Below are 7,185 nucleotides of genomic sequence, written 5' to 3'. Positions count from 1 at the left end.
CAGCAGGAGTTGTTATTAATTTAGAAGATATTTCATGATTTACAAAGATTTATTTTTAATTACAGATTGCATGACTGAGCAAACGTGTTATAAAACTATCAGTCAGTTATATCTTTGAAGTTAATAACCAGTTTTTCACCAGTAAGCATATAGAACTTAACTGTGGTAGAGTTATAATTATGTGCTGAATATTTAATAACGATATTTGGTGTCCATATTTGCTGATCTTTACACTGCTTATTTTGAGTAGCCTGGGAGCTACATACTCCAACATGAGACTTAATTATCCTTTTAGTTTCTCTTTGAAATCTACTTATCCCTCATATTTTGTGGCAATAATTATAAAACCATCTTGCTTAATTAGTTTGCAAGTGCCAAACAGGATTATAATTCAGTCCTTTACTTATTCGTAAGAAAGCAGCCATCTTTGCTTGCTTTCATATTTAAGCAATGGGCATCGGCCTAAACCTAAAACTTGGGAGTGACACAGGCCTGAATTAACAGATACTTAAAAGCAGGGGTGAATTTCTGGCTTCATTTGAAGTGAAGTTAATAACAAACTGACTGGAGTGGGGCCAGAGTTTTGCCTGGATACAAAATTTTATTTTGAGTTTATTTCTACTTATAAAACAAAAATAAAAAGGGAAGGAAGTTGCTGTTCTTATGCTAGTGTATAATTACAGTATAAACTTTCAGCCAAAGGACTGGTCTTCCATATTTGTTTTATTTCATATTAATATGTTATTTACTTATGTAAAGACATATTACAGTAATAATGTGTTTATTGACCCTCAAGGACATTAAGGTCTGGAAATCAATGTTGCCAATGTGAACAGACTATTTAACATTATTTTATTGAGTATAGAAATATTTTATCATGTTACACAAAAGATATACATGAATGAAAACAGGATTTCTGTACATCTTGCCCAAAGATTTCATTTCTAATAATTTTGTTTAATGTTGTATATATAACTTATTATATGGTGCAATATAAATATATAAATAAGCTAATAAAATTAAGATATGAAATGTGCTAATGTTAGTCATTTATTCATTTAAATTACTTATTGTCTTACAGGTCTGTAATTAAATGTAATCAGGGACTAGCAAGCACACTTGTTGTACAGAAGGTCTAGATAATATACATGAAGGAATCTGTATTCTAGTAAAATACTGTTGGTGGTGGTTCTGGCAGCTAAAGTACTTGGCTAGGCAACAGGATACTTGAGTTCTAGACCATCAGGGAGTAAAATATCACATCTTCCTTCTGAGAGTGAGCAAAACAGCAGGCTAGGATGAGGATGCTCTCCCACCCCTTCTATTGAAACTGGGCGACTATGCAGCAAGAAATGCAAGATTCATGGGGTCAGGAAGAGATAGTCTGCAAGAGGGAGCCTGGCTATAAACCTAGAAGTTTAAAAGCTCACCCAAGATGCGATAGTCCTGGGTACCGATCCATTTTTTATTCACTGACTATTTAATAGAAAGCAAAAAAAAGCAATCCAGGGAGTAGGGATGAGAACCTAGAACTCCTCCCTCTTCAGTTTGTGCCCTGACTATTAGGCTTTCACAGGTGGGGTGCCAGGTATCTAAAAATTCTAGTTATCTGAGGCAGGGGCTTTCAACCTCTTTGAAAACCCCTGCGGAGCTGGGTGGGGAGAGAGGGGAGTAGGGGGGACGGCTGCACACAGAGTGGGGGTGGACGGGGGCGGGGGGCAGCAATTGCACGCAGAACAGCAGCAATGCAGGGCGGTGTGAACTCCCCTCCACCCCCCTGCATCTGGCAAGCCGGCCAGGAATTCTGGTTAATAGAGTATTCCAGATAGTAGAATGCCAGTTAATGCGGCTTTTACTGTACATCTACTTAGGTTAGTCTATAAGGTGCGGCTCTACCCAGACTAGCATGAGGATCTATGTCTCTACTAGGCTATAGTCAGGTTTCATTTTTGCTTCCTTTGCCTGGCCCCATAAATCATCTCCTCTTTGCTGCACAGTGGTAAAGCATCAGTGGGAGGGGTGAAGACTGCCATTTTCCTACGTATTTGCCTGTAATCAGGCAATTAAGTCCCTTACTTGGAAGATGAGAGATACGGGTTTGAATCTCCTCAGACTGAGGGGGGCACTGACCTCTCAAATTCCTGGGCACTAACTGTTACATAAGGTGGATGTGGTGGCAGTGGTGGCATAACCACTAGCCATGTTTTGAAAGAAAAAAAACATTTACCTCCTATGTGGAACAGTTGTAGGGGTCTCCAGGATCAGGATAATGAATGGAGGAGACACACGCTCTAGTCCCAATTCAGGCACCTAAGATAGAGTGGGAGTTAAAATACAAACCTGAGCAGAGCACTGGCTAGTTCTGAGGCAGCCCCCTGCTTTGCATGCAAATTTTTTGGATCACCCTTCCAAAATACCTACCACATTTTCTTACATATCATACCCTCCCAAATAAGACGCACACCTTGTTTTTAGAAGACAGAGGGTGCATCTACACAATACACTTTACTGCAGCGTTGACTAATTAGCAATGCAGTAAAACGTCACTGTCTACATGTGCGCCCCTATTAGGCTGGAGTAAAATAATTAACTCCACCATAGGATAGTACTGCCTGACACAAGTACTATCCTATGGCAGACTTATTTACTGTGCCACAACACACCTGTAGATGGTAACCTGGGATGGCTGAGCATGAGGGTCTTAGTGTGGGGGCTGCCTGCCGATTAACCCCGCACTGTAGCACCCTCATGCCCCTGCCAGCCCCGTGATATTAATGTGATGCATTGCTCCCAGGTGCAGCATTTTTCTGTGTGCCCTCAACATGCTGCGGTCCTGGGCACACAGGTAAAAGCTGTGTTCAGGAACAATAAACTCTGGTGCGAACTGTGCCAGTGTTTATTTCATTGCATTCACATCACATGTAGATGCACCCAGAATGTAGAAAAAAAGATTTTTTCCAGAGCCGTAAGTGTAAGATCTGACCACATGCAGCAGCTTACTTGCCCTCATCCAGCTTGCTAGGCACTTCAGGCAAAAGCTACAGTGTTACCCCTTCACAACTGCTGCTGAATTCACCGTGGTTTTTGGCTGTTCAGCCAAAAGCTACCACCAATTTGGCAGTAATTATGAGAGGGTTAAAGCTGGACTCTACCCCAGATGCTTGCTAGCCTGGACAGAAGTGTTACATACAGTGTCTTCTATGCTTCTATTCTGGTAAAGAAAACCAGCTTACCAAACATTTTCCATGTGGAAGGAACTTGAATGCGTCAGAAAATGAAGAAATACTTTTTGTTTATGATTTACATTATATATTCATTATTTGATTCCATGAGTATAATGAATTGATGCTCCTTAATAGCTAAGGGTAGGAAAGACTGAAAAAAGTAATCTATTAGGATTCATTTGCCGAAGGAATAATGTTTAACCCAAAACTTAGTCAAAATTAATTGTGTTCAAAACATTGCTTTCATTAAACAAGAGAAACAAACCAGAAAACCAAGATTCTTCTATAGTTTCAACAATGTATAGGAACAGAGAACTGGAAGGGGCTTCTCATGCCATCAACTCCAATCCCTTGCATTTACAAGGAACCTTTTATTCAAATGTGTGGAATCAGAAAAAATATATGCCTTAAACTTTGATTATTTTAGTTATAAGATGACATAACCGCTTTGTGGAGAATTGCTGGCTCTGTATAGTAGAACAGATAAGAGAAAGTGTTTGTTCTTTGTAACTCCTCTGCAACTGCTTCGCTCACCGTGGCCTTGAAGATGGCAAAAAAGTATGTACAAATCTGATTTCCAGGTGCAAGAAGGTGGTTTGTGAACTAACCTCGCCTCCCCCATTAGTTCCCATCCTGATTACAGCAAAGGAATAATGAAGTAATATTATAGCCGCTTTTCATGCTAATTTCACTATATGATCACGTGAGTTGCAAGCAACTGTTAAAAAGTATATAAGCCTCCTGATTTTGCTCTTGGGGAGGACCCCTTCCAAGTGCTTGGGAAATCCATGTCACTTTGGAATCCCCCCTACAGCTGTAGTTTCTTTTGAATAAAAGCTTCTGCTGACCTAACCCAAAAGTATGCTGCATGTGTTTCCACGACAATTCCTGGTGCCGTGACTCGGATCCAGAACACAGGCTGAAAAAGGAGGACCGCAGACTGCCCCCCCCCGAACCCCGAGGCGCCAAACTTGAGAGGTAAGAGACCTAATTCAAAATCTCTATTGGGGTTTCGGAGGAGGACTGCCTGTAGGCTCCCAACTTGGCCGTGGTAACTGGATCTGAACCTTGTTAAAACAGGTCAGTCTGAACCTTACTGCCGGCTAAAATTTTCTGTCTGGTAAAGGATCCCATTTTGTGTCTGGTAACGTACGTTTTATTTAGGGAGAAACTGTATGAAGCACCTTCATCCTACAGCACATCGGGCTTGTCGTTAATTAACTAAGGCGGTGTGGGGGAGGAGGTCTGGCTGACTGAATGAATGTGCATGTGTGTGTATTTAGAAATATGAGCCACTGACCAGGTCTGAGACTACGGTTGGGTTCAGCCGCCCCAATTCTGCCTGACAGGGCAGTTTTGAAAGCAAGGGGGCCCAACTGGAACCTCGTGACCCAGTGGACAGGGCTTCCCAGTGATTGAATAAATGTGTGTGTGTGCATTTAGAAAAATGAGCCACTGACCAGGTCTGGGACTAAGGCTGGGTCTAGCCGCCCCGATTCTGCCTAAAAAAGGTAGCGTCGAAAGCAAGGGGGCCCAGCTGAAACCTCGTGACCCAGTGGACAGGGCGTCTGAGTGATTTTGTCTTTTCCAAACCCCTTGTCCCAGTAGCTTCTGCCGAGAGCAGGAGTGAAAGGATTCCTCTTGTGTTTCCCTTCCCATTTCCATTTTATGAGCCGGTGTCGGGTCAGAAGCCTTTTGTCTGGGCAGTGAAAAACTGCGGGGCAAGGCACTGAGCGGCCCGGACATCCTAAATAAGCCTCTCCTACGTCTCCCTGTGTGACTGAAAATGGGAACGAGTCAGTCTAAACAAGTTCCCGTCCCCCCTAAGGGGACTCCGGCGTACTTTATGTACACACACTATTCTCCCGAGGCTTGCAAGTACCTGGATAAGTGGAACTGGTATACTAGGGATGATCCTGTGAAGCATTTTCCACAAGAAGGAACATTTGATCAGGATAAAATAGTGCACTTAAGAGGGGCTTTAGAGTCCCGTGGATCCAAAACACCACAAAACCAGTGGGACGCGTTCTTTTATTGGTATGATGAAATGTCCAAAAGGCGGACAGAATCTCAAACTAGGAGCCTAAAAGACTCTCAAGAAAAATTAAAACAGCAGTTACAAGCTGTTCGGGAGAAATTGGCTGCTCCCCCAAATTACACGCCGGCCACCGCTCCGATGTATCCAGCATTGCCCGGGGCGCCCCCACCACCGGAGCCAGCAGAGGATATCCTTGACCTTTGTTCGAACCCTGCTCTCCTGGGACTCCCACATCAGCAACAACCGGTTCAACATCAGGCTGCAGCCCAGGCTATTAACTCATTAGCTGAAGCTCCTTCAGTAAATCCATCCACGGAGCTTAATAGTCTGGACTCATCCACCATATCTGCCACTCAATCATCACCAGTGTGGCAATTTACTCCTGGGTCACAACCCACCACAGGTGTATTTAGAAGAATGGGAATAGGCATGGAAAGATCTCCCATCAATCTTAGATCCCGAGCTGCACAAGTTTACCCCCTAAGACAAATGCCAGGCATTGGCACCGATGGACAAAATATAGTAACCGTGCATGCACCCTGGACTCCAGGTGATCTCTACAATTTAACTCAAAAATTCCCCAAAATCAGGGAAGACCCAGAAAAATTTCAGGAAGAATTGCAGACTGTTATAAATTGTTATAATCCAACATGGGCTGACATTAATCAGCTCATGCGATCGATTTTGCCCAAGGAAACTATGCTACGTCTGTATGCTGCCTGTACTTGGCCAGATCAAAACCCAGGGATTGGCCAAGACTTTATTGACAAGAGAAATGCTTTGGTTCAGGCAGTTCTCACAATTTGCCCAAAAAAGGCAGACTGGACCAAAATAAATACCTGTAAACAAAACAAAAATGAACACCCCAGTGACTATTTGGAACGCCTCAAACAGGCATTTGAACGATACTCAGGAATGGATAACCCAGTCGGAAATGCTAAACAAGCAATAGTGGCAGCATTCATCCAGGGACTTAACCCTAAAATTGCTGAGAAAATTCAAACAGTAATTATTGGCTGGGAAACTAAAGATTTGACTGAAGTCCTTGCTGCGGCTAACCATTTTCATAACAAATTGGAACGGTCTAAAGACAATGCCGAGTTTAAGTTAATGGCCTTACAGATTTCTCAGTTGCAGGGTCCAGGTAGAGGAAGGGGACGAGGACGGGGAAGGGGAGGCCCGGGTAGATTCAGGGGAAGAGATAGATCCTTGAGCCCACAAAACCCAGGCTATGGGAACCAATGTCATTATTGCAAGCAAGAAGGACATTGGAAATCAGAATGCCCCAAGCGCCCCGGCCAAGGACCCAGACCCCAGTCCCTGCCCCCACCTCCACTTCCTGTCAATTTTCCCAGTGTTGAATAGGACAGCCTGAGGGACAGTGACATCATCGCTCCTTTGCTTGCTACTGACCAATCTGGTCCGTTTGTTGAATGCCTTATTTCTGGTAAACCTGTCTCCTGTCTTGTCGACACCGGAGCATCCCGCTCCACGCTAAAGGCTGCTGAGTTTCCTTTTCTACCTTATTCTCCTGAAACTATAAATGCTGTCGGTATAGGCGGACAACCTATCCCACATCCCGTCTCTGAACCTGTCTCCATCTCTATTGGCCCTTTGTCTGAAAATCATGCCTTTCTTCTTAGCCCCTGTGCACCTGTCAACCTTCTTGGTAAGGATTTGTTGTGTAAACTGGGATGCGTGATTTATTGTAGCCCAGATGGTGTTTACCTTGAGGTACCAGAACATAGGGAAACTGAGCTTGTGGCTTTGCTAACCCAGGAGTACTCTGAACCTGACACTTCCTACTTGCAAGAGGAACTGTTGGCACGAGTACCTCCACAGCTGTGGTCCACCCATGCAAATGAAGTGGGGCACATGCTGAGTGCTGAACCAGTGCGTATCATCTTGAACCCTGCCAAGCCA

Source organism: Alligator sinensis, unplaced genomic scaffold, assembly GCF_000455745.1.
Source record: "Alligator sinensis unplaced genomic scaffold, ASM45574v1 scaffold1232_1, whole genome shotgun sequence".
Taxonomy (NCBI): Eukaryota; Metazoa; Chordata; order Crocodylia; family Alligatoridae; genus Alligator; species Alligator sinensis.
The sequence above is the reverse complement of the archived record's forward strand: the minus strand, read 5'-3'. Positions refer to the sequence as shown.